Raw genomic sequence first — 27,667 nt, forward strand, 5'->3', positions numbered from 1 at the left:
AAGGGCAGTTCCTTCTCCCTTCATTGTCTACTGTCAGCATCCTGCAGTTTCTTGCTGTCACCATTTTCTCTTTGCCCTAGCCACCAGCCTGCCATAATCCTTTCTCAACAAGAATGAGTTGGGTGCACCCTGGGTTTCTAGGTCAAAAGAACTTTGAGGCTTCCCTGGCCTCACTCTCTCCTGCTGCCACTTACAGGTCACTTTCTGTCACTACTGCAGATAGCAGCATGTATAAGACCCTGGTTTGGGTGTCCCCCGCCCCCAAAATGCCCTCTTGTATGAAGGAAGTTCAGAAGGATCTGAGGAGAGGGTGCTTTCCACCAGGACCTCGCCCTCCTTGCACTAGGGAGAGGGCTAGGTCCACTCCCACACTGCTCCCACGACCCACCTCAGCCCCCCCGTCCCCCAGTGGCATCCCCAAGGACACCAAAGTAACCTCAACATGAAGCTCCCCAATGTGCCTGGGCAGTCCCACAGGCCGGAGGGGTCCCTCAACAATCCTACACCCAAGGTCAAAGGCTCCTGCCTGTGGCCTCAACGTGGACAAAAGCCCTGAGATGGAAGGGAAGTAGCAGAGGGAGGGGAGTGGGGGAAGTGCAGCAGCCGAGTGGAGGCGCATCATGAGAAAGGCAGGTACCACGCAAGCCAGATGGGCCAAGCAGAAACAGAAGTTAAGTAGGAAGAGACGGATAAACAGCAGATACCAAGTAACCAGCCAAGCATATGCTGTGCAAGCAGGCAACACAAGCACCCAGTAGGGTTCTGGGTAGGGGAGGGGCTGTGGACCCACAGGGAGGGGGACACTGGGTTTGCTGTGGGCTGAATGCTGCCAGGACAGCAATCTTGTCTTTCTCCAGGGTGTCTCAGAACAATGCAGTGCAGCTCGTGCTGGCAAGGAAAAGATGCATGGGGGAGAGGAGAATGCTTTGGCCGGTTGTCCAAGGGCTTGGTCTCTGTTGGAAGGACCAGAATTGCAGACCTCCAAGTCTGGATGGCTAGCTGCCATCCCCCAAACCCCACAGCAGAGACCCCTAGAGCTGAATGAGTTTCAGATAAGAAGCAGAGAACAAATGCAGGGTAAACCCGGTAAGTCCTTGAGCCCTGCTGGCATCTCTGCTATTGAAGCCCATCCAGGCTGGAGCTCAGTCTGGGTGATGTCATCCCTTTGAGCTCCAGGCAGGGAAGGGGTGGAGCCAGGCCAGAGCTTTGCAGAGTTTACAGGCTCCACCCCCAGACCAGCTCTGCTTCTGGGCCCTGTCAGCCCAGCTCTCTCCTGGCTGTGGCTTGCTGGCCAGCCTATTTGGAAACCTGGTGCTGCTGCAGAGCCGGAGGAGAGAAAGAGGAGGGTCATGCAGAGGCCCCCCCCTGCAGAAAGCAGGGACTGGGCAGGATTGTGTTTACCTGGGGCTCTCATCTACCATATCCACGTTATTTCCCAATTTCACTTAGTGTAACCTTGAGCTTACAAAGACTTTGAGCCAACTGTCAAGAGTCGAGTTTCCTGGTACCCCAGCTTCCGCCACCTCTACCCACAGCACGTGCAGAAATGCTCCTCTGCTCTGCAAAGTATCAGGTGTCCCATTGGACTTCCTTCTCTGAATACTACTCCAAAGAGGAGTAACTGAGGGAGACAAGCACTACCCTGGGTTTGTTAGTGCTGAGCTAAAGAAATAAAGCTCTGACCTGAATCTGCAACTGTTCTAAGCCCCAAAACCAGATAGCCCTCACACAGAATGGTCCTTCACCTCTCACATACTTGTGCTGGACACAAGCCAGCCTGATGCCAGCTGCTGGCCTCTTTCCAATGCTGGCATTGGCCCCAGTGTCCTGCTTCTTCTCCTCCAGGCTACCCTAGCCTATACCAGCCACTGTGGCTGGGAGAAAGGTCACTGGGCTAGGCAAAAACCTGGCCTCACCATGCCTACCTAAATGTCAAGGTGTTATTGGGGGTCACCACAGGCAGCCACCTACATGGCTGAGGGGCACAGAAGCAAGAACCAGCCCTGGCCTGTTCTATGAAACGCACCACACCACCGGGCCTCTCATTCTGGACTCAGCTGCTGGGCATAGCCCCAGGGCCCAGGCGTAGCAAGGAGCCCTCAGGAACCTGGGAGCCAGGCCTGCATAAGCCCACGTGTCCAGGGCACATGCTGAGCTTGGTGTCATGGCTCTCTTGGCCCTTACTAAGCCGATGGCTCTGTAACCATGATGTGTCTGGGACAAACAGAAGTGAGGATGAGGGTGAAACAAGGAGAAAGAAAGGAAGCACTGAGAGTGAAATTTCTGCTTTGACTCATTGAGGCTGGACCAGGGGCCCTTGGGAAGACCAGCACTAAGACCAACTCACATCAGGAAGACATTGCCCTTCCTTTGCCAGCTCTCTGACTTTACACATGAAACAAATTGCCCTAGTAGCCCACATTATCATGTGTGTTGCATTTTCCAGGCTGCTTTGTTATAGATCAGGTTTGATTCCCATTACATTACTATGACTGGGGATAAAGCAGATGGTATCCATTTTATGGATGAGGAAACTGAGGCTGCATTTCAGCATCTATTTATTGAAGGCCTTACAAGGCATGTAAGATTATGAGCAGAATAGCATGAACACAGCTGAGCTGAGAGCCTGGGCTCCCAGACTCCTAGTGCCATAATCCTTCCCCTACAAAACGCTGATTCTGGTACTCACCTCCAAAGGAGAGATGCCCAGAGTGACTAGTTTCCACCCATAGGATAGCTGCTTGAGGAAGGCATGAAGTAAGGAGCGAGGGACATGGAGGGGCACAGTATATCCATATGGGGTGTGCAATCCTATTTCTGGGTGTGTGCACACATTGCATGTTTTAAAGGGTGAGTTAGGAAAGGGTACATGCATGAGTCTGAGATAACTCATACAGTTATTACATTAGCATATATACTGATGGTAATCACGTGCAGAAAGAGAAGGGTGTGTTTATGTGGAGATGTAAGGAGGGTCTGTATTTATTTTTCTGGGTGACAGTAAGAAACAAATTATACAGAGAGATTCACGACTGGCTCTGTGAGCATAAGCCTGGTGTATGGGTGTACAAGTATATAGGTATGAGTGAGGAAGTGTGTAAAGAAAAGTAGCACCAACTGGAGGAGGCAATTCCTGAAGCTCTGAGTCACATGCTTCTCTGCTCTCCTTGCCCAAGGATTCTGAGATGGTCTTCCTGGGACAAACAACGAGTGCCCCACAGCTCTGTGAACAGTGATACCCGGCAGCACCTCTAGCCTCCACTCCATTCCCTTCCCAATTCTGCAGAAGACCTGAGCAGATCAATTATAGCTAATAACATTTAAATTCTGGCCTATAGGTACAGCGGGAGGCCTTGGGAAGGAGGAAGGAAAACGTGGTGTGGAATCCAAAGAAGGGACTTAGAGTTAGCAAATCTTATCACTAGGCACCTGAAGTAGCCAGTCCTCCAGTCAGTCTCTCAACCCTCTCGTTTATGTTGAAGCCATGACTGGGCCAGAAGCTTAAAGGTGGAATGTTATATTAGGAAGGAACAGCGCTGAGCTGCAGCCCCTGATGCCCAAGAGCAGACAGGTTATACTGCTCTACCGTTCTCTACCATCCAAGCAGGTGCCCCAAGCAGAAAAGGGTGGGGAGGGGGCTCTGGGCAAGACGCCCCTTCCCAGATGTGTGCTAGGAGTGCTTGCACTACTACTTGCGGGCCCAGCTGCCTGTGAGGTTCCCTGTCAGCACAGAAAAGCCAACTGCTCCTCCACCTCCGGTGTTTGGGCTGTGCTGAGCCATGCCCCCTAGAATGGTGATTTATAAGACTGTAACCTCTGCCAGAGCAGGCAGTCTCCACTTCAATCAAAGAACGGATGCTAAATCCTAAATCCCAGTAGCAGCCACTGCAAACGCCCTCCACCACCACTACCCTCCCAGCAGCCAGCTGCAGGGGGAGCAGAGTGATCCCCAAGGAGGGCCTGAGGTCTGGGGAGAGCCTGGAACACAGCTCAGACCAGCAGCTGGGAGTTTCCCTCTCCGGCCTGGGCAGACCAGATCCCAGCTCCTCTAAAGGCTGTGGTACCTAGAGGCTCTTTCTCCCTTTCCCCTCAAGAGGACACCATGACACAGATTCAAGGCACATCAGAGCTGGAAGGAACCTCAGCTCTACTTCAGTGCCCCAGTCTTCCTTTAATTCACAAACATGAAAGCAGAGATCCCAGAGGAAGGAAGGGACTTGGCCAAGGTCACAGAGTTCATTATGGCTGCACCAAGAATATAATTTGTTAGGATTTTTGAAAATGGGCTTTTCTATAATTTGGTAGAACTTTGATCTTTTTCTGGGCCAAGTGGCCAGCTTCCCCTACTCCACAATGATAAGCACTGGGATTAAAATTCAGCTGCATACCACTTGCTGGGAAACGCAGTGATACAGCCATCAGTGCAGCCCAAACAGCTGACTCCCACTCTTAAAACAGGGGCTCTAAACCCAAGTGCCATGTATCTGCTTCCTGGGCTCATCAGCCTCTCAAATTGCAGGCAAATTTTTGAGTGTCTGTGCACTGGACATTTTTCTGGAGAGAAATTCACAGTGTTAATCGATTTATACACAGATGCATGATATGGAAAAGGTTGAGAGTCCTTGCCTTAAAGTATCAGTAATTCAGGCTCAGGAGAAATCAGATCTCAGCCATCAGTTGCTAGGCACCTGAGCAGCATCCACAGACATAAAAGGGTTGGACTATTGTTCCCTAGAGTTATGAGTATGTATTTTATAATATGAAAGAGCTTCTAAGCTCTAGAATGTAAGTTCCTCAAGGGTAAGGTTCTTGTCTATTTGTTCACCTATCTAAGGTTTCCTTAGAGCCTGGGTCAGGACCTGAGGCAAATAAAAACCTGATTAATTTACTAATCTGTGGAGTACTTCTTTTCCCATGCCCACTCCTACTTGGTCTCCAAGGATCACAAGAATTACAAAATCAGGGAGCCCTGATGCAAGACTAGCAAGAACTATTTTACAATCCAGTGTTGAGTGTAAGGTCCTTTTTTGTCCACTGTTAAAAGACTAATCGTCTTGGGGAAATCAAGGCAGTCCACCCAAATCCCAAGTCCAGATCTCCTGATAACATTTTGTGTTATGTACCACAACTGCCCAAGAATCTCCAGGGAGCTTGGTCCTTTAGACACCAAGGGAGCTCTCCTAGGAGCACGGGCAGCTGTGCTCAGCTGGCATAAGACCCCAGACTTCGGGAATCTGACTTCTCAGGTATAAAAAGCGGAGAATCCTAAATCTGACCAGGCTCAGGGAGGACCTCAGCCTCAGGACATGGGCTTCACTCCTCAGCCTTTCCATTTTCTGCTTATCAGCCTTCCTTGTCCCACTTTGCAGTCTCTAGAACTCAGCTGCTAAACTCCTGGGGATTAAGAAGATGGGGATGGGGGAATGAAGCTGGGGCTGTGTGGCTTCCTGAGGAAGGAGGAAAAGAAGCTGGGGTCTCAGCTCTCCCCTTCCTCAATCTCATCCATGGAACTGGATTCTCCTGTGGAGAGATGAGCTCTGAGAAGTGGTTGTACAGCTGCTGCTTCTGTCTGGGGCTAAAAATAGCCTTCTATCGGCCTATGTCCAGCTCAGGGCAGGCAGAGCTGTGAAGAGGACTCACGGTGGGGGAGAGAGCAGGGAAAGACAGAAGGTGGGCAAGACACATGTGCCCCCACAGACCAGGGCGACAGGAGCAGGAAGAGCACTGCCCCCAGTCCTGCGTCTTGGCTCTGGTCTTCTCTGTCCTCCAGAAACTCCCTTAGGGAGGAGAGAGGGTTCCTCATGCCTGTGCTTCTGAGGGCAAAACAAGGCATGGAGATGCTACAGAGGCTGACCAGGGTTAGGTACTAGTACCTAACATTTATGACAGACTTACGAGGTGCCTGTTTCACTGCCTTTGGCACTATAGGCATAAAAGGACCCTCCATGAAAGTATTATTATTATTCCCTTTAACACCTGAAGAAATAAAGGCCCAGAGGCATGAACTCACCAAATTCTCAGAGCCAGAAAGTGAGGGGATTCCACCTCAGGCAGCAAAGGTGAGCAGAGCTCACACCCCAACCATAGCAGGGCCGAGGTCCCAGCCTACCCAGGGCACAGAGGAAAGAGGACGAGGGCATTCCAAGGGAGATGGCCTGGTGGCCTAAGCACCCACCTTCTGAAGAAGAGCTCACTATAACCCTAGATATGTGCTGTGTTCCTAGGCCCTCCACCCAGTAGCCTTGGCCTCAGAGTCACTTTGAATCTTTAGGTAAATCCTTTCCAGACATCTCATCCAGTCTTGCAGGGTGCCACTTTCCCATTTTCTGAAAAGGCTCAGGGACATGATGCCCAGCTAGCTCCAGGGGAGCAGGGATCCCAAAGTCTCAGAGGAACAAAGCCACAGTCAGTGGATCTACTCCCAGGAACAGGGGGGAGGGGCAGCTGAACCTTTCAAGCCTGAGTTATTTAATTGCTTAGAATAAAGCAGATTTATGGTTCACAGACAGGGTTTAGGGTGGAAAGAGGATAGAGGGGAAGATGTAAAGGGGAAAAGAGAGACAGAGAAAAGGAAGGAAGGAGAGAAGGAGGGAGAAAGAGGAAGAAGAAGGAGGAAAAGAGGTGAGAGAAAAAGAATGAGAGAGAAAGTGTATTCTCAAAGACAGACTGCCCATCTGGCTGCTCTGTCTACACTAGAGCAGCCTAGGTGAGAAGGTCTGGTGCTGCCTAGACTGAAGACTGTATCAGTGGAGACAAAGCCCTTGGCTCAGCAAGAGGTTGGGAAGGGAAGGGGGCAGTGTGTGGTGGCCCCCAGACCTCATGAAGCTTGTAAACACTGCTTTAGTTCTGTCTCCTCTCCGGATGCCTCTGCTGGACTTGCCTTGTTTAAGGCCGAAACACACACCATCTTCCCGCAGAGCCACTAATGCAATTAACAAAACACATTCATAAATCTTGCATGGCATCCGGAACTGTCTCCTCTCTCCAGAGCTCACAGGCCGGCTCCGGAGATCCTGTGCAGAGACCTATCTGACCAGCCCAGTGTCAGGGCCTCCTGAAGAAACCAGCGTAACCCTTAGTAGGACAGCAAGACCGCTCCTTCCTGCCTGGGCCCCATTACAAAGGGAGGAGGGACAGGAAACACAAATAAGTCAGAAGAAGAAAGGAAGGGGAAGACGACTGTGATATGTGTTTTCAGGAAACTGGGGAAGTGGTTCCTGCCTTCCAAGATCCAAATAGGAACATCCCCAAACACCCACAGAAGCACCTCTTTGGGGGGTCATTTTATCCTGGGGGACAGCACACGAGAGGGTATGAGATAAGGGCATGTACATGAGGACATGGGCATGACTTGGCGGCATGCCTGGGTGTTTGTGTTTTGTGGTGTGTGTGTTTCAGTCTGGAAAACTGGTGACTCACTAAAAAAGGGAGCTTTCTGGTCTGAAGAGCTTATTTTCAGCTATTTTTATCTACTCTTGTCTCTTGGCCCTTTTCCCCCTTGTAGAGGAATTTGGGGCTGTGAGTGTTGTGTCTGTGTGTCTGCGTGCATGACTCTAAACTTGGGCTGAGGGGTGGGAACCCCTGGAAGTGCAGACAAATGCACACATGGGATCTGTGGGCACACAGCGGGGAAACCAACACACAGAATATCCTTCTGCGGTGTGTTTGTGGGCAGGCACAAGCGTGAGTGAAGCCAGAAAGGTCCCTGGATGTTGCCACACCTCCTACCTGAAGTCTCCGAGGGGGTTGATGTGTAACTATGTGCTCCTATCACTACCACCCAGCCTAGGCCATGCCCACCTCACACCACCCACATGGGCACACTCACATGAACACATGGCCACAGGCACAGTCCTGGGCCTGTCTTGGGGCGTGGCTCGCCCCAGCATACTCTCTCTTCTCTGCCTAGCCATCCTCACCCCAAAATATTGGCATCTTATCAGGCAGCCTTTCTCTGCTCTGTCAATAGGGAACAGGAAACGCCAGCTGCTGTAGTGGGCTTCTCCTGTGACTCAAGCCAGCACATCCCACCAACCACCTTTGGCCTTGAGACCCTCTTCCCCAATCCAGGAGTCATCCAGCTACCTGGGGTCAGCTTGTGCCTGGGCTGGTGGGGCCTGGCAACTGCTTAGGGAGTCTGGGCAGGGTGTGAGAGTTCACTCCTCCTGGGAGCTCCATTCCTCTGGTCCAGAAGGAGGGAAAGTAGGAGAGAGAGCTCTCTGACTGTTCAGCCTTGGGAGCTGCACGTGCAAAGAGAGGCCAATGTGGCTTCCAATGAAAATATTCCAAAGTGTGCTTCTCTCCCTCCACTCTCAAGGGGAGCAAGGCAGGGAGCAGACTGGGTATTTAGGGTTCTAGAATACCTGCATCTCCCTTGACCTAGATTCCATGTTGGTATGACCATACATGTGCACACATGTCCTAGTATCACAGCATAGAAATGCACATATACTGACAGAAATATGCAGTGTGTGACAGACGCTCACAATGTCACTACACACAGGCATGGGTCCCCACTGCCTAACCTCCCACACAGACGTGCATGTTGACACATGCACCCACATTGGGCACACCCCTGCACACCCACTCCTGGAAGACCACATGAGAGCTACCATGGGAATTCCATTATGACGGGCTCCACCACTTCCCTAAGAGAGCAGTTTAGTAATCAATAATGTTGTAAAGATTTTGTAGGGTATCCGATGGACACTTGTCTCATTAGAGAGACCACCTCACGGATGATTGTGGGGACAGAGCCCCAGAGAGCAGTTTCCAGACTCTCGGCCTCACATGGAAAGGTGCTGGCTCGGGTAGTGGCTGTGGCCTGTGGCTAGTTGGCCGTCAGCTGTAGCCTGGTAGCCAATTGGCTACTGATATAACTGCCGTGGCTGCGATGGGGAGTCGGGGAGTCGGTCGGTCTGTTGGCAATAAAGCGGACAGCAGGTCGCACGTCGTGTGAATCCAGCCTCCAGTGAGACTATAGCAGTATGACTCCCCTACCTATGGCTCCCTGGGTGTTCCTTTTTGGCCTAACCACATCCTGTGTTCTTGTGTGGAGAGCGGGAGCTGAGACCCCACAGGCTGCCCCGCACGACAATAATGTAGATGCCTGATCACTGCACTGCACACCTGAAACTGAAGTTGAACAATAATGAATGTCAACTACAATTATATATGTATATACTTACAAGAAGCGGAGTACAGCATTAGGAATAGACAGTGGAAATGTAATGGCTGTGTGCGATGTCAGAGGGGTAGTGGATGAGGGGAGAGGGGTTGTCACTGTGTGAGGGATGTGAATGATGTCTAACTAGTACATTGTTTTGTGCACCTGAAACTAATAAAAAATGATTTTTTTTTAAAAAAGACTGCAGTTTATGCACACCTCAAGGCCCCCAGCCCAAAGGGCCCAAATCCACTATATGCGCCTCCTCGAGCCATGTACTCTGCTGAGGTGCCACATCATGCCAGAGAAGGGGCACCTGCTCTAGTTTGTCTGCAGCTCCTGGTGTGCAGTGGGCACTGGATGTCAGTTGTCGGAGGAGCTAGCTGACCTGCTGCACACCCACTTCATCCACTCCACAAGCATTCAGGAAGCACGTGCTCTAGGCAGTCATCACCACAAAGGGGGGGGCAGGCAAACCAGAGCCCCCAGGGCATTCATAGTCTGCCAGGAAAGACAGACACCTGCACAGTTCACCTGAGAGAAGGTGCCCCTGAGGCTGTGTGTGTGCATGGGCTACACCTGAGGGAGTCGTTACCTCTTACTGCTGGGGCCTGGGGCTTTCACAAAGAAGAGGGCAGGGTTTCTGCCTGGGCCTTGAGTGATGAACACATTTCACCAGGTGGAGACAGAACTTAGGTAGGGGATCCAGCCACATGAAGGTGTGGGGCTAGGAAGTGCAGTGATGAGGAAAGGTACCCATGGAGGAGCAGGGGAGGAGCAGACTACACAGGGCACAGGGGGCAGAAATCCGATCTTGCCAGGAGGTGGCCTGGGTTCAAATCCTGCCTTGACTGGTCCCTGGTTCTGTGGTCCTGACCTTGAGGAGACGAGATCTTGGATTACCTCCCTCTCTTTTTACCCCTCATGGAAGGAAAAATTCTTTGCCTTTCTTGAAAGATCTGGATACCTTCTAAGTGGGTGCCTTCTAAACATCTATAAAATAGGGACACTAGTAGGTTGATGTTCTGAACATTAAATGAGAGAATACATGGAAAGCTGTCAGTACAGAGCTACGTAAGTATATACTAACTTACTAGCCTAATTTATGGTGGTTCTCAATTGGGATGATTTTGCCCCCCAGAGGACATTTGTCAATGTCTGGAGACATTTTTTGGTTGTTAAAATCTAGGGGCAGGGGAAGGTGCCACTGGCATCTAATTGACAGAGGCCAGGCATGCTGCTAAACACCCTGCAGTGTGCAGGATGGCTCCACCACGATGGATTAGGCAATTCAGACCATACACAGTGCAGAGGCTGAGAACCCCTGGGCTAAGCAGTTTGCCTTTCTCCTAAGCACATTGAGGGGATTATGAATTTTCAGCAGAGAATAGCATAATGAAATTTAAGTTTTAGAAAGAAAATTCCAGCAAAGATGTGACATGACTAGAGAGCTCAATTAGGAGCCCACGACAGGTCTGCAGATAAGCAACGTACCATGAGAGGGACTCGGAGTGGCAGGGAGACCAAGAGGAGGGCACAAACTCAGGGGCTTAGGAAAGAGAGAACTGAGAGAATTGGCTGGGGTGGGAGAGGGAGGAGCAGGCATGGAGGTCAGGGAGCATCTGAAGCTTTCAGTTAATGGGACTCAGTGGGTGGAGATGCCACCTTTCTTTTCTTTCCTTTTTTTTTCCTAGGCAGAGGCTGATCGTGAGTTTAATAAACAGCAGAAAAATTTTATGTACTAATTACATCACTAATTAAAGAAGTGATGCGCTTTTCAGTAGCTTCTGAAGAGGAGACTCTATGTGGCCTTCCAGGAGTCCTAACGGGAGGAAGCACCCACGATGCTCTGGACGTCAGCCGCGTCCCCCAGCATGCCACCTGCTCCCACTCTTCCCTGTGAGCAAAGTACCGCCCTACAGCAGACCCTCTCGCAATGCTCTTCAGGGCCCAGGAGCGGTGGGCCTCTGGCTGTGCCACTTCTCTCTCCTTTTCCCTTACAGCCCCCGCCCCCCTCCGCCTCTCAACAAACAAGGCAAAGAATGACGGTACCACTCTGGGCCCCCGATGTCCAGCACCCATCTGCAACTCTCAAGTGGCGGCAGTTCCTGCAGTCTGCAGTGGGCAGGGGCACAGACTCCAGAAGTCCAGGCAGACTTGATTAGCGCAGAGACTGAGCCTCCCTATAACCCAATTTCCTTAGCTCCTTCGAATGAACTCTGAAGACAGGTAAAGGAATTGGGGAGAAACCCCAAGCAGTCAATACATCACCCTGTGAGCATGTGATGTGCCCTGACTTGTTTTTGGGACTGAAGGAGATCCTAGGACAGTGTAAGATGTCATTCCTTCCCTCACAAATATTACAGTCTAATTGAGAGGGCAAGAATAGGCAGAGAACAACCAAAAGACCATGCAAGAGGCCCCGGTATAATGTAAGAAGCTGTCATGCGTGGTGTCAGGGGGGGTCTCTGCTCCCGCTCCCCACATAAGAACACAGGACACGGTAAGGCCAAACAGGAACACCCACGGAACCATAGATGGGGGAGTCAAACCAATATATTCTCGCTGGCGGCTGGGCTGGAGACACAGGAAGCAGGATCTACATAATCTGCAACCCGCCGTCCTAACAGCAGTCCGCGCTTGCCAGCCACCACCGTCTTCTTGCTAGCCCCCATTTCTTCTGCTAGCGTAGCCACAGCAGTTATATTAGTGGCCAGTGGCTTATGGGTTACAGCTGACGGCCAACTAGCCACAGCTGCTGGCCATCCGATCACAGTTGATGGCCATTTACTACCCGAGCCAGCACCTTTCCATGTGAGGCCGAGAGCCTGGAAACTGCACTCCTGGCTCTGTCCCCACAGAAGCACTGGGTAGGGATTTGACCAGAGTTCTATTCTAGTGCCCTGGGGCCTGAGGCAGATCCCTACACCTCAAGAAACTCCAGCTATCTCATCCATATAGATTACTTCTAATTGTCTGGATTATGGATGGCAGTAGCCCTTCTGATGGATTGGTGCTAATGCCTGGAGCACTGTGTTGAGAAGGGTTCGGAAGCAGCATTCAGACTTTGCAGAAGTGCTGTGGTTGATTAGTGATGACTAAGGTGAATGCTAAAGGGGGCTGTGACAATATGATTTCTACTCATTAACCATTCCTAATTAAGAGCAGCTGACTGGTGTTATTTGTAACGACTCTTCCAGCTCTCAAATTCTGTAACTCTATGATTTAAATGTTACATTTCAAGGCACTGACTGGAAGCACACTAAGCCAGAGGAGGAAGATGTTTGTGTGGGTTCGAATTATCAGGGAAGACTTTGGGAAGGAGGTGGCACTTTAGCTAGGCCTCGAAGTGGGACGGGTGAGTAGCTGTACAGGAGGTGGGAGGACATTTCTGTGCGTGACAATGGAGCTGAGCATGGGCTGTTCTTGGTACAAGAAGGAGGAGGCCAGCTCGCTGGAATGTACTGTCTTTGTTTGGGGCAAAGAAGAATATATATGTGAGGCTGGTCATGTATAAAAACAAAAACTAGCATTTATTGAGAGCTTACTCTGCAGTAAGCCACAGAACAAAGATGATTTCCCCCACATTATCTCATTCAATTCCCCCAACGCTCCCCCCAAAGAGTCCTTCTCTTAGGCAAGTGGACATACAATCAGAGATATGAAGTGCCTTGCTCAGGGTCACATCGCTAAGTGGTAGTAGAGTGGGGTTTTCAGCCCACACAATATGCTTCTGACTTTTGCAGGCATAACCTCTGCTCTGTTGCCTCCCCTCTTCTTAAAAGCAGGGTAGTGAGGGATCAATGCGGTTGAGACATAACTGCTGATGCTCTGAGGACCAGAAAGAGGACAGGAAGAGCTAGATCCTGAGGAAGGAAGACCTAGGAGGTAGATCACAGGAACAAATCCAAGCCAAGAACAAGGAAACGTGGGCAGTGAGTGCTAGGTGCCGAGGGCCTGAGCTTCTGGAGACTTTCCCCAAGCCCTGAATAATCTGCTGGATTACATCCCAACACTGCAGATAAGGCAGGGCGGCATGCTGGTCCAGGGATTTGGAGCTCAACGTATGAGAGTAGAAGTAGATCCTACCCTGCTTTCATCAGAAGCCCAGAAAGAGAAGGTGGTGGCCTGCATGGGAACCTCCTTTCCGAGACCTTCGCTTTGCGGGCTGCAGTCTCCGCCAGCTCCACTCTTTCTCTGCGTGGCACCTGCTGCTGTGCTGGGGAACTTTTGTCCCTTCTCCCTTTACTTCTAGCCCTTTCTCCTTCCTTCCTTCCTTCCTTCCTTCCTTCCTTTTCCGGTTCACGGGCAACCTCAACCTCTCCCCAGCTTGGACTCTTAGTTCCAGGGGCCTAGAAAGGTCTTGTTGTGCAGCCCCTGCCTTCAGGCACCTGAGCAGGGGAGGGGGCGCATGTCTTTTTGTTCTTCCATCAGCACTAGTACCACTGATCCCCCACCTGACAGCAGCACCTGTGCCATGCAGGCATGGCTCAGAAATCCGGGGATAAACGTGAACCAGCCTTTCTCACAACCTCCCTCTTCACCCACTGACCCTGGCTATTCCGCGGCTGATCCCACTCAGTCTCAGGACCCCCTTGAAGTCCTTCCCTCTGATTTCTCCATTTGGCTTCAGGAGGCCTCTGGCTCCCATGGAACTTCCTAGCACTAAAGAAGAGGCAGAGCTGTGACGATGGGCTGGAGGATCCCACCGATCACCTGCTACTCCTACCTTACTTACCACCCTCTCCTGATAAGCTCTCACTCTTGTTGTCCAAGACATGCACATTGACTAATGGCCTGATTTTGTAAATTTCTTTCCAGAACCTTCCTCCTTCCCAGACCACTGAGCCAGAGAGGCCATCCTCTCTATCAGGAAATTCATCCTTATTTCCCAACTTATAAGTTTGGTGCAAAAGTAATTGCGGTTTAACACGTTAAAAATAACTGCAAAAACCGCAAGTACTTTTGCACCAACCTAATATCTCAAATGCATCTGTTCCTTCTTGTTCTGGGCATGGCCTGATGCTGCGATCATTTCTTAAGGCTCCACCCCCAACAAAACAGTTCCCCTGTCTTACCTTTTCCAAAGCTTATAGCCCCAGCTCCTTGGCATAACAAAGAACACTTTCCTTGCCAAGAACAAAACAGGACAAACCTTCAGCTTCCTTGAAGAAGCCCTATGGAAGTATCCACAAGTCTCTGTAGACCACTGAGCTTTTCTCTTTCTTCCAGGTGGACCCAATGGCCAAGCAAGTCACCAGCATCAAAATCTCTCTTCTTTCTTTCTTCCTTCTTTTTTTTATGTATCTCTCTCCATTCACACGGGCTCGTGTATACAATCATTTCAAGCTTTATCTGGAGCTGTCTCTGACAGAACTCATGTTGTGATAGGCAAATTTGTTCTAGTATCAGAGACAGGAAACCCCAATGCTGCATCTCTCCACCTGGAGAATGAGGCCATATAAGAGCAGAGATGGAGCTGTAGCTGCCAGCAGCACTGGAGAGGAATTGTAGCCGGGGAAACGGAAGCCAACGCCCTGCTGCTCAAGTTCATCCTAGGGTGCTATGGGGACTCGGCTTCATTCTTACCTCCTCTGTATGATATTGGACTAACCAGAGGGAATGGAACAGCCCCAGAAGGCATTGAGACATTTCCATGGGGATCATAAAGATAACCTAAACCTCTTTCCAGTGAGAATGTGGTCTTTAGCCCTCAAAGTGCTACTTCCTAAGAGGAGGGCATGTCACCTGGTCCTGACAGTTAGGAGGGGCTGGAAAAGATCAGTGCTGCTGCAGAAAGAGTAGCAGCCACTGTGACACCATCATGTTCTATTTGTCTGTAGAATGAAGGCCCAGTTACATAAAGTTCCAGCTGACTTGGTATAAGCTATGACTAAGAAAACTTTCCAAAGACAGTTGGTGGTCCTCCACCCCTCCTCCCCCGCCAAGTGGCGAGAACTACCCCCACAAGGAGAGCAGAGCAGAGATTAAGGCTCTGAGCTCCATTGCCCTGACTCATCACACACATAAACACTCCCCAACACTCTTTCCCAGAATGGCTCCCTCCTACCAGTCCACCCTCCTACCCAGGCTGGGTGACAAAAATGAATACCCCAGAGATCTTGCCAAGTTTGGGGCCAGGGAACATGAAATTCCCCATAGACTGTGGAGGGAAGAGGACAGATCCCCCACAGACTCAAATAATGTCCATTCAAAGGAAAACCACCACATGACCCTACCATGATCACTGTATTGTTTCTCAAATAGCTTGGACTACTTTCCCTCAAGAAAACAAACAAATAAACAAAAAACCTCAAAGCTCTGCAATCATAAAATAATAGAGCTTAAAGGAATCTAAAAGATCATCCTTATCCCTTTCTCTCCTTCCCTATTTCCATGCATCTACTCAACCATGCACTTATCTGTCTTTTCATTCATCAAATACTTATTGAGTTCCTACTATTTGCCACGTACAGTCCAGTCATGGAAACCTAATAAACGTGGTCTTTCCTCAAGGAACTTATCTTCAAGTGGATGAGAAAAGAAATTATAATACAGTGTGACAAGTTCTATGACAGAAAGAATGCATGTTCTAGGAGCACCAAGAAGGCATATCATCCAACTTGGTGTGGGGGTGGTAGGGTGTTCACAGAGACTTACTGGGAGAAATTACATCTAAATTGAGATATGAAATGAAAAGAAATTCCATTTCATTCAATAAGGGGTCTGTCCAACACTTAATATGGCCAAAGCACAGTTATTTGCAGGTGCTACATTAATTCATCAACATTGCATGAAGATGAATTAATGTAGTACCTGCAAATAACAGTTTTTCACCTAGTGAGGAACATCAAATAAAGGTACAAATGGCTAGAATATACTATAAGGCACCACCCAAGAGAAAGACCCATGGAACCCTAGGAAGGGTTTAAGAGGAGATGAAGGACAATACCCATTTGGGAAGATAGAAAAAAAGCTCCATTAAAGAACTGGTTTGAATTCATCTTGGGGATGGACGGAAATCAGAGACACAGATGAAGTGGAGAGGAATTTCCAAACAAAAGTAATGATATCAGCGAAGTTTAAGAACCAATGACGTCAGTCTTAAGGGAACAAGAATATTTCAGTTTGACTAAAATACATCAGAAGAAGTAATAGGAGATATGACTTGAACATAGGTCGAAGTCTTATAATGAGTTAAATTTAAAGAGAGAAACAATTTTCTCAAGGTCACAGAGTTAGTAGAAATGCAGGTCTTCTGAATGCAACTTCAGTGCTTTTTCATAGGTGCTAGGCACGCGGGTTTGTACCCTTGCCATGCTTCCGTCACCCTCCGTGATGGAGGAGCTCTGTGGCCCAGTTTCTTCTCCCTCCGCCAGAGAGAGCACTCACCGTCGACCCCAGGCCCCCAATTTAGGCACCTCTACTTTCTCCTGTATTTTTAAGTGAATGCGTAAATGTTCTTTAAAGAGGGTAGAAAAATTGTCCTCACAGACTGGGTTAGGGTCTCACCTTGGCCCTCGGCTCTTGCCCAGTCCAGTTTGAAATATTTGGAATTCCAATAGTCTCCTTTCTTCTTCCTCACCGGTACCCAAATACGCTGACCTGTCACCTTTAGCTGTAACCCTTTGTCTTCTGTACATGCCCAGTTCTGTGCTCATTTTTACGTGGGTGTCTCTGTTTACAACTGAAAACTCTTAACATACTGAGACACTGTACACACAACTCCCTTTGATTAGTCAAGCACAGAACACCAAAAACAAAGTATTTAAAGCCCCATTTGGCATTGAAGGGCTGGGTTGGTGGAAGAATTGTAATAGTAAGAGCCGGCCACAAGGTGGTGCTGTGAGGCAGGCGGAAGGGCTTTCCCAGGCTTGAAGCAGAAATTCCGTTTCCCCCTCAGCCCCGCCGGGGTTCAAGATGGACAGCTCTCTAAGAGGGCCCCACATCAGGGCTTGGCAGCTAGATCCAGGAACGTGGGAGAAGACCCGCAGACGCAGTGATTGCCCTTGGCTCTCTTCTCCTTTTATAAGCCTTCTGGGACAAGGAGCAGGACCAGGAGCCTCAGTGGATCCTGCTCTAAGAAACCACTCCTCAGATGGGAGGGAAAACAGTCCTGGAGTGTCAGGTGAAGAAATGGGAGGCTCTGCCTCGTGATGGAGGAAACTGTGTGTGTGTGTGTGTGTGTGTGTGTGTGTGTGTGTGTGTGTGTGTCCTTGCGGTTTGAGAGACTGGTGGACAAGGTCAAAGATGCTTTTTTCTTAGTCTAATGAGCTTGGAAACAAAGCCAATTCCTGGAGGGAATCCTACCCTGGATATTTGCAGCTGCCCTAGAATTTGACGTTTTAAGGGAGGGAGTTTGGATGCTTCTGAGTACAGGAAAGCTTCCTTTCTGTTTTTCATTCAAAATTCATCATACACAAAGACCACGCAAATCAAAATTTTCTCCCACTTCAGTTTATATGTTGTTAAATATGCATTTCTACAAATGTCATTTTCCAGAGACCCCTCAATAGCTTCCTGCAAAATGCTGCTCAGAAACACATCTATGCACACACAGATGCACACATACCCATCTTCAGCTTAGGCATGCGCTCCACACATAGCAACTTCAATCCTCTCCATGTTTCCTCACATGAGGTCCTCCAGAGAGTTATGTGCATTTTTACTGCATATACATTTCTCCACACAGAAAGGTGGATGCATGCACCCGCTCATGCACGCACACACACACAAAGACAGTAGACAGAGAGACAAGAATAACAATTCCCATGCAGGGTGAGGGCCAAACACCATTTGACCTTGCAGTGGGAAGTTTGTTTCCATATTGCACAACACTGGTTCTGAGCTCAGCTTGGGAAGGTGCAGATGAAGGAGGAAGGGGAGGAGCTTGTCAAAGTCCGACTGCAACCTCTCCTCAGCCATGAAAGCAAAAAATACATAAGGAGAGAGAGCTTTTGATTTGCAATTTTCTGTGAGGTCTGCAAAGTGTGAGGTAGACACCCAGGCTCAACAGGAATCAGAAACCAGTTGCCTCAGACCTTTGAATTTGACCTTTGCAGGTCAACCAAGGGTCAGGGTGTTTGTTGATGCAAGAAAGAGCAGTTATATGTGTGTGAGCGTGTGTGGAAAAAAGAGGGGAGAGCAATGCAGGGAGGAGGAAAAGACAAAACCACAGCGGTAGAAGCAATCAATTGAGAAAGAGTAAATCAGAAAACAGAAGCAAAGGAATGTTAACCTAGGAGCAGAAGACCAGAAAGGGGATTGAATCTGGGAAGTGAGCAGGGAGGCAGAGACAAGAGCAACGCAGAGGAAACCAGGGGAGAGAGGGCGGGAGCAGGCTCAGCTGGGCCTGAGAGGTCAGAGGTTGTGCCCACCTGAGCACCAGCAGGACCTTGAAGGCCTGGCTCATCTGTTATTTACAAGCACAAGCTCCCCACCATCCTAATTAACAGGAACTAAGTGGCATATGGCTAATCCTCCCTGCCACAGTTATTAAAGCTTGTCAGCTCCTGCATAAGGAACCAGGCACCCTTCCTTATTCAATCAGGAGCCTCCCCCAGCCTCACATCTTGGGCACAGGGGCACTGGCTACAGAAGAGGCTCCAACAGGACATTATCTAGAAGGGGAGCATGCAGTAGCTGGAAAGCTTTTTCTACCTCCTTGAGGGGAATACCCATCCTTTTCACGTGTGCCATTTGCTTTTCCTTCTTCCAAAATGTGTTTGTGTCTGTTGTTTCATTTAAATCATCACAGAAAACCTGAGTGACAGGAGAATATATAATTCAAATAAGAAACTTGGAAAACAAATCCAAGATTTAGCCAAGGAGTATTCCATAGCTGAGGTAGGTGTCCTTGATCGCTCAGCCCAGCCTAGGACGTAGAAGATGGTGGCAGATTTGGCCAGCATGACAAAAACAAAGGAAAAGGAGAAGAAGGGCAAGGGGAAAGGAGAGGAGTGGAGAAGGGAGGGGAAAAGAGAGAAAAAAGGACAAGAAAAAGATGATTTTCAGACAGTGGGCAGGACAGAGCCAGGTATACAATGAGCCCTGAATGATACTTTGAGGACTTGCTGGGATTTGTCTTAGGTAAGGCAGGAAGCAGATGAGGATTTGTGCGGAAGAAAGTACTCTCGGGGGACACTAGCAGAGGCACGTGGGGAGCAGGTCAGGGAAAAGAGAGAGGCCAAACAGGGTGCATTTTCAGGCAGTCCCAGACTCAGACCATCCTTAGGGGAGTCTGGAGTCCTCAGTTTGTCCCAACTGTAAGGAAGGGAACTGGGCTTCTCCAGCAGCAGAACACCCCACCCCACCCTCTCACACCCCCACTTCCCCTTTTTCCATCCCCTCACCCCCAGGGGACATCCACTCCCAGGCATTCCAGTTCCCTGAGCATGATGGGAGAGTGCTCCAATAACAACACCCCCCCCCATCCCAATCCCCAGAGAGAAAGGGAAGGGAAGGGAAATAGAAGCTGGGGGAGGAGCAGAGCGCCTGATGGCAGTGTCAGCTAGACAGGAAGCTAATTGGTTTCAGACCCTCACTCCACTAAAAGGTCATTAACTTAGATTTCTAAACAGTTTCTTCGCTTAAGGGGTTTATAGTCCAGAAGAAATACAGTTACGTGCTATACACATATGTATACAAAGAATGATACAATAGATGCCATTTCAGAGATACCTGTAAAATATTCTGAAATATAGAGTAAGTGTTAATTATGCCCAGAGTGGGTCAGGGGAGTGTAAGGTGGAGTTAGTTTTGGTCATGTCATTCCCCTGTTAGAAAACCTACAATAATTCTCATCTCCTGTGGATTAAACTACAAATAACTTAGCCTAACATTCAAAATCCTTTGCTAGATACCCATTCACCTACTGTGCTGCTTTGGAAGTTGTATATTTCATTTCTATCTTTTTTGTGGACAAAAAAAGGGGGGCCACATGCTAAACCTGACAAGCTTAAGGGAGGCCTGTATCATGGGCCCTAAAAGAGAGCAAACGTAACCACACAGGATGGTCTGAACATAAAATATTCCTAACGAAAAGCAGGCCATGGCTAGTAGTCACATCCTAGGCCTATAGCTTCCTTGACAAAGGTCAATCTTTCCCTTAAGTGAGCCTGTCTGTGGTCTTTTTGCATCTAAAATAACACACCTTTGAAATGTCAGAATAATGTCCTTTTCCAGACCCCTGAGAGCACAGCCACAGCACCAGAGCATGAGCCCACAGAACCCCTCATGCTTACCTTGTTCCCCGAATACCATCTCTGTGTGCGGTAAATATTAGTTATAATCTATCCTGTACCCACCAATGTAAAGGAAGTATGTGTCTCTCCATTTTACTTTTCATTCAATCCTAGAGAGTTTCCCACTTTGCTTTCTCCTGCCACCTTAATCTACCACCAATGAATTTCATATAAACCTCCTTAAGTCTCCTACTTTGATTCTAATGTATAAAACAAGCTGCAAAACTGCCATTCTCCAGAGCATTTTCTCAAATTTTTGAGATTTTGCTTCCCTGCAATAGTTGTCACTTTGGCTCAAATAAACTCATAAAAATTCTCTACAGGTTTAGATGTTTCTTGTGTTGACATCACTTGGTGTTGCTGTCAGGATTCCAAAGAAGCCCACCCAGGACCATTCCGTGGACCCAGACCCAGTGCTAGGTACCATCAGGGGCCCATTGTGCACCACCGGCTTCTTGCTTTGCATCAGGTGAACTTCGGTGAGTTTTTCTTGGAATTCTGGACTTCTTTGTTTTAAGATAAGAGGCCCTGACTTTATTTGAGCTGTTCTTAAAAAAGAAAAAAAAAATCCTCAAGGTGGCACTAAAGTTTAAAGGTTGAGCTAACCCAGACTAAGGATAAATGTTGAGATAACTTAGACACAGGAAAAAAAGAAAAATGGGTGGCTGGTTTTTAATTTTGGCTTTTCAATTGGAATTGCTTATTGAGAGTCTGAACTAAACATTTTCCTAGATAATCATTTTCCTTCAGCTCTGAAGATACGGGGCATTTACTCCCTCCAGCTCAAATTTTGGAAGTTCTTAAGTAACTAATATGGGGGAGGAACAAATTTTCCTCTACCCTTCAAGTTCTTCTGGCTGGTCTAATAATCAAATAGACAAGGGACAGATTAGCAATAGAAAATGACCAAATTTAATACATATGTATGTATGGGAACCCCACATACATGAAAGAGTCAGAACCCATATGAACAAGAGGTTCAGAGACAGAAAGAGGGATTTAGGTATATAAAACATCCTGAGCTAGGGCTGAGGTAATGAATGCACTTTGGAGGCTTCAAAGGGTCATTGCAGTATGATAAGAAGAACAAAGATTTAGTAAATAAAAGTTTACCCTGTTCTAAATGGGTAGTTCAAAAGAAAAAAAATTGATAATTTCTTATGGGCAAGGCCCTTAATTCAAATTCTAGGTAGTTAAAGGGAAGGGCAAATGTTTCTTTTGAGCCTGCGACTAAGGTTGCCTTTAACACAAAGTAATCTACATACCACTGCGGCACATTTTGGGGTGGCTCGTTCTAACCCTCACACTAAATCTATGTGGAGGTCATAGGGTACCCCTCAAGACAAGCATGGCCCCACAGGGAATTCCAACACAACTTTAATTAAATAATTGACTCATTCACGGTTGTGCACATAAAGGCTGGTTACCTAGTGCTGAGTCCTCAGGTTGTATTAGACAACTAGGGAGAGAAACCGAGACACTTAGGAGGGTTGAAGAGGCTTGGGAGATGACAGCTCCTTGGAGCTCAACCCATAAGCAGCACACTTCAACCCACCACACGGTATCCCTAGAAATTTGTTGAGACTCTGCAGATCTCAAAAGAAAACTAAAATTGGCATGGAAAATCCTGCCTCTAAGGCCAACAAGCCCAAGTCCCCAACTCCATTAATACTCCTACAGATGTACAATTCATAGGGAGCTTTTACTTGCAAGTACTTACAGAAAAGGGAAGACTTAACTAGAAGTGATATCAACTTAAGATAGCCAAAATGGAGCTCTTTTGAAACTTAAATTAATTTTTTGTACACACAATAGAAAACCAAGCCAGTTTAAAAATCAAACTGAAGGAATGAGAGGCCTACCTCAATTGGCAAATAAAAGCCTCTGAAATGGAGCACAGAGAGAATTTCTTCTCTGCAGGAAGTTAGTATGAAAATTTTAGAGACTGTCTCTGCACTAAAGAAGGTTTTTGTAGCTGTTCAATGCTAACACCCCACTTTTCCCTCTTCTCCAACTGCCCTATTGTACCCTTTACATCATTGTCTAGACTTATTCTCCTTTGCCCCTCCCCCTTCTCTCTCTCTTCTACACTTCCCCCACTGCAGCTCCCTACTGACCTAGGAGACACTCAGAATAGAAAACCAGACCAGCATAGACTAGAAAAAATTAAAAACAAAAACAACAACGACAATAAAAAAGCAGAACTCCAGCAGTCCCCTTTAGAGAAAAGGACAAGGAGAATCCTCTCACCAGTCTCGGGATGAGGATAACCAACCATAATTTACTCTCCTGGAACTAGAACAGAATTAAGAAATCTAAGTAAAGATTTCCCTGACCTTCTCCAGGACCCTGATGGGTTCACAGAGGAATTTGATTTTAACTGTTGAAACACATGGTCCTGGCTATTATGACCTATTCCAATTAATACATCTACTAGTTTCGGAGATCAAAGCAACAAAATTACTAAATAAAGTTTCCTGGGCAACTCTTGTAGAGGAGTCTGTTTTATTGTAAAAAGTTAGGTCACCTTAAGAAGGATTATAGAAAACTGAAATGGGATTTAGAAAAAAAAAAAAAACAGAAGCAAGCATAGGGCTGCTCCAAGGACTGTGAGAGGGCATTTTCCCCTCTCTTTACTAATACTTTAGACAGAATGAAATTAGCATAAAAGCGGAAACTACTAAGCCCTTGTAGATACTGGAGTTACTTTATTTGTTCTTAAGCCTACCCAACTTGGTTGCCCTCTCCCTTGCACTAAGCTTCTATACATATGGTAAGAACATCTAATCAACTAATGTTTGTCTTGAAGTTAGAAACCTGTTCCCTTCCAGCTAGGGAATGTTACAGGGCAACATATATTTTTAGTAGTCAAATCTGCCCTAATTCATTTGATTGGGCAAGACCTTTTTGAAACCAGTAGATGCCCACATGTCCTTTTTACAGAGGGGTGAAATGTATTTAGAATTACGTAAATACATAGTAGTTCTAAACCAATTGGGAAAATGTTTTTAAAGGAAGCTCCATCAAAGGAAACTAATTGTAAGACTGAACGTTTCTTACAAGACATTCCAATACAACTTTGGGCCTTTTCCAGTACTGATATTGGCAAGATTAAGTCAGCCACCCCTATTAAAATAACTATTGACAATACAATTGCCTCTATCTAATATTCACCAATAATCTTTAAGATCTGATGCACTAGCTGGAATTAAGCCCATTATCTAAGATGACTTTAAAAAGGGGCTTATAATTTAATGTACAAGAAAAAATCCAAGTGGGAAAGAATGGAGATTTGTACAGGATCTCATAGCTATCAATAAAGACATCCTGTGGTTTGAAATCCACATATCCTATTATTAGCTACTCTTGTAGACTGCCAATATTTTCCAGTGATAGATTTATGTAGTGTCTTTTTCAGCATTCCTGTAAAACAAAGAAAAGACAGAAAATACCTCTTTGCTTTCACCTGGGAACATCATGAGTTTACTTGAACAGTAATGCCCCATGGTTATACAGAGTTCCACCTATTTCTCTCAGATACTAAAAGCTGATTTAAATGATGTTGAATGTCCCAGAAATTCCACTCTAATCCAATATGTGGATGATTTACCTTTATGCTCTAGGACACATTAGACTCCCAAGAGGACACAATTTACCTATTACAACAGTTAACCATAAAGGGACATAGGGTCTCAAAGGACAAGTTTCTGTTGTTTTACCCCAAGTAAAATACCTTGGTCATCTAATATCTAAAGATGGGCTACTAATTAATCCAGAAAGACTTAGAGTAACCTTATCCTTTCCTCCTCCAAAAACAAACAATCAAAAAAACAGCTCAGAGGGTTTCTGGGTCTGACTGGATACTGTCACAACTGGGTTCCAAATTTTTCATTAATGGCCCAGTCTCTATATGTCCTATTAATATCAGATTGACCTAATCTAACTCAATGGAACCCAGAAGGGAAACAAACTGAAGAAGATCTAGAGGCAGTATTATCTAAAGCTCTTGCTCTGGGACACCTTAATTATAGTTTCTTTCTTTTATACATGAAAATAAAGAAAATGCTTTGGAGTTTTAACTCAAAAACATAGAGGTCATCATAGATCTGTAGGATATTATAGTCAGCAATTAGAATGAATAACCAAAACGTTCCCTCCTTGCATGACAGCCATGTCTGCTACAGCCACGTTATGCAAACAAACGGAATAGTTACGTGCTCTCTTTTATTGTGTTCTTCATTCTGTTGAGTCTCCACAGAATTCTCATGACACTCAACATTTCTGTCAGTTGACTGGCTTCTTATGAAGTACTCTTGCTTTCTGCCTCTAATATTACTCTTTTTTTTTTTTTTTTTAAGGAGGGCGCAGCTCACCGTGGCCCATGTGGGGATCGAACCAGCAGCCTTGGTGTTATTAGCACCACGCTCTAACCAACTGAGCTAACCGGCCACCCCCAACTCTAACGTGATGTAGCAGATTTTGCCCAGCAATTTTGCTACCCTCTTTACAGAATGAAGACACCTGCAATTGTGCTTTGTTTACTGACCATCTTCTTGTTCCTAGGAATGTTTAGAGGAAACTCCTATTGATAATACTGACTGAATTTGATTTACAGACGGATCTCATCTGAAAGATGAACAAGGACATTACCGAGCTGGATATTCGATAACTTCCCTGGTGGACATAACTGAAGATTCTCATGTAACTGAGTAAAATCTGCCCAATAAGCTGAATTAATTGCTGTAACTGGATTCTGTCAATGGCCAACGGACAGCCAGCCAGTATTTACACTATAGTTGCTATGTCTTTGGTATCACTCACAACTTTGGATTGTTGTGAAAGTAGCACATGAGGCCATGTCCAGAAAGACAAGACTAAGACCATTTACCAGGGAGACCCTGACAAAGAGCCGCCACCACCTCCCTACACACCACGGCCAATGGCTGGCGCGGCGCCACCGCTTCCAGACACTCAGCTTCCAGCCTCAGCCTCCCTGTGGTCCCAACCCAACCAGCCCGGAGCCTGACTTCATAGGACTAGCGGGAATCGAGTCGGACTGAAGAGGACTGGGCTCGTTCAAACTCGATCCCCATGAGCCCACAGTTGACTTAGATGTAGGGGGCCAAACAGTGACTTTTATGGTAGACACTGGAGCATTACACTCCAGGTAGTCACCACGCCGGTGGCACCGCTCGGGGACCGCAGAGTCACCATAATGGGAGCCACAGGGGATCAAGCTAAGAGCCAACCATTCTGCCAGGACTTGTAAATTGGGAGGACACACCGTGTCGCACGAGTTCCTCTACTTACCAGACTGCCCAATCCTGCTCCTGGGATGCGACCTCCTTACCAAGTTAGGGGTGCACATCTCCTTCGAACCATCAGGCCGAGCAACCTTGTCACTGCAGCCTCCGTCAGAGGGACTTATTCTGTCTATCACCACTCTGAGGGAAAAAGAATGGAGGCTTTACGGAACCGGAAGTGTAGAACAGAACCCGGAAGCCTACAGGGGCAATTTCCTGTAGATTTGGGCTGAAGATAACCCGCCTGGGCTAGCAAAACAGAAGGCCCCAGTTTTGGTGGAACTGAGAGTGGGAGCTCAACCCCAACGGCTACGCCAATACTTCATCTCCAGGGAAGCTCGGGCAGGGATTAAAAAACACCTCAGAGCAGCAGGCATACTCGTAGAGTATTCCACGGCCAGTCGCCATGGAATACACCGCTCCTGCCGGTAAGGAAGCCTAATGGAGAATACCAGCCAGTACAAGATTTGAGAGCGGTAAACCAAACCACAGTCTCCCTACACTTGGTAGTCCCAAATCCATATACTCTCCTCAGTCAGCTGCCCCTGGAGGCCGGATGGTTCTCCTGCCTGGACCTGAAAGATGCATTCTTCTGCATTCGGTTGGTGCCCCAGAGCCAATCACTGTTCGCCTTCGGATGGACTGACCCTGAGACCGGCCAGCAGCTCCAGCTGACATGGACTCAGCTCCCACAGGGCTTCAAAAACTCCCCGACCCTCTTTGGGGAAGCGCTAGCTTCAGATTTAGCCACCTTCCCTCGAGAAGAATACCGCTGCACTCTATTGCAATATGTGGATGATCTGCTCCTAGCCTGTGCCATCGAGACCAAGTGCCAAACCGCGTCACGGGCACTCCTGTCCTACTTAGCTGAGACAGGGTGTAGAGTCTCCTGGAAGAAAGCCCGGCTCTGCAGAAAACAAGTACAATACATGGGCTTAGTCATCTTCAAAGGACAGCGGGCCCTCAGCACGGAGCGGAAGAAAGTCTTCATTTCCCTCCCTTGGCCCACCAACCGGAGGGCGCTCCGTGAGTTCCTCGGGGCCGCTGGCTTCCGCCAGATCTTTTCGGCAATAGCCCGGCCCTTATATGAGGCTCTAGCTGATCAAGAAAAGGCCCCCGTGCTATGGACAGAAGATCAAGAACACGCCTTCCAGCAGCTAAAGAGCTCACTTGGACAGGCCCCAGCCCTCGAGTTATCTGATGCTGAGAGGCCATTGCACTTATTCGTCATGAGAGAGACAAAATAGAATTAGGACTGCTGGCCCAAACAGTTGGACCACGGCTCCGTCCCACTGCCTACCTCTCAAAGAAATTAGACCCTGTAGCAGCTGGTTGGCCACCATGCCTACGGGACCTAGCAGCGACTGTAATTCTCATCAAAGAGGCAGACAAGCTTACCTTAGACCAGGGACTCATAGTTAAAGTACCCCACTCGGTCACCACCTTAATGAACAGTCAAGGACCCTAATGGCTGTCGAATGCACGACTAACTCAATATCAGGGGCTACTCCTGGAAAACCCTCGGATATTGTTAGAAACTGAACTCAGCCACTTTCCTGCCAACCGAGGAAGGGGACCCAGAATATGACTTTATAGAAGTTATCAATGAGGTTTACGCCACCAGACCCGAACTCCGGGACAGCCCACATCCTAACCCGGACCTTACTCTGTATACTGACGGCAGCAGCTTCCTGAGGGACAGAAAACATCACGCAAGGTACGCAATAACACCACAGATGAGGTACTCAAGGCAGGGGCACTTCTACCGGGATGGTCGGTCCAACAGGCAGAACTATAGGCACTAATAAGAGCCCTCACTCTATCCAAGGGCCGAAAAGTCAACATCCACACCGACTCTCAGTATGTCTTTGCAACCGTCCATATCCATGGGGCTATATACACAGAAAGAGGCCTTCTGACCACGGAGGGAAAAACTATTAAAAATACACAAGAAA

This window comes from Rhinolophus hipposideros (genome assembly GCF_964194185.1).
Source record: "Rhinolophus hipposideros genome assembly, chromosome: 24".
Classification (NCBI taxonomy): Eukaryota; Metazoa; Chordata; class Mammalia; order Chiroptera; family Rhinolophidae; genus Rhinolophus; species Rhinolophus hipposideros.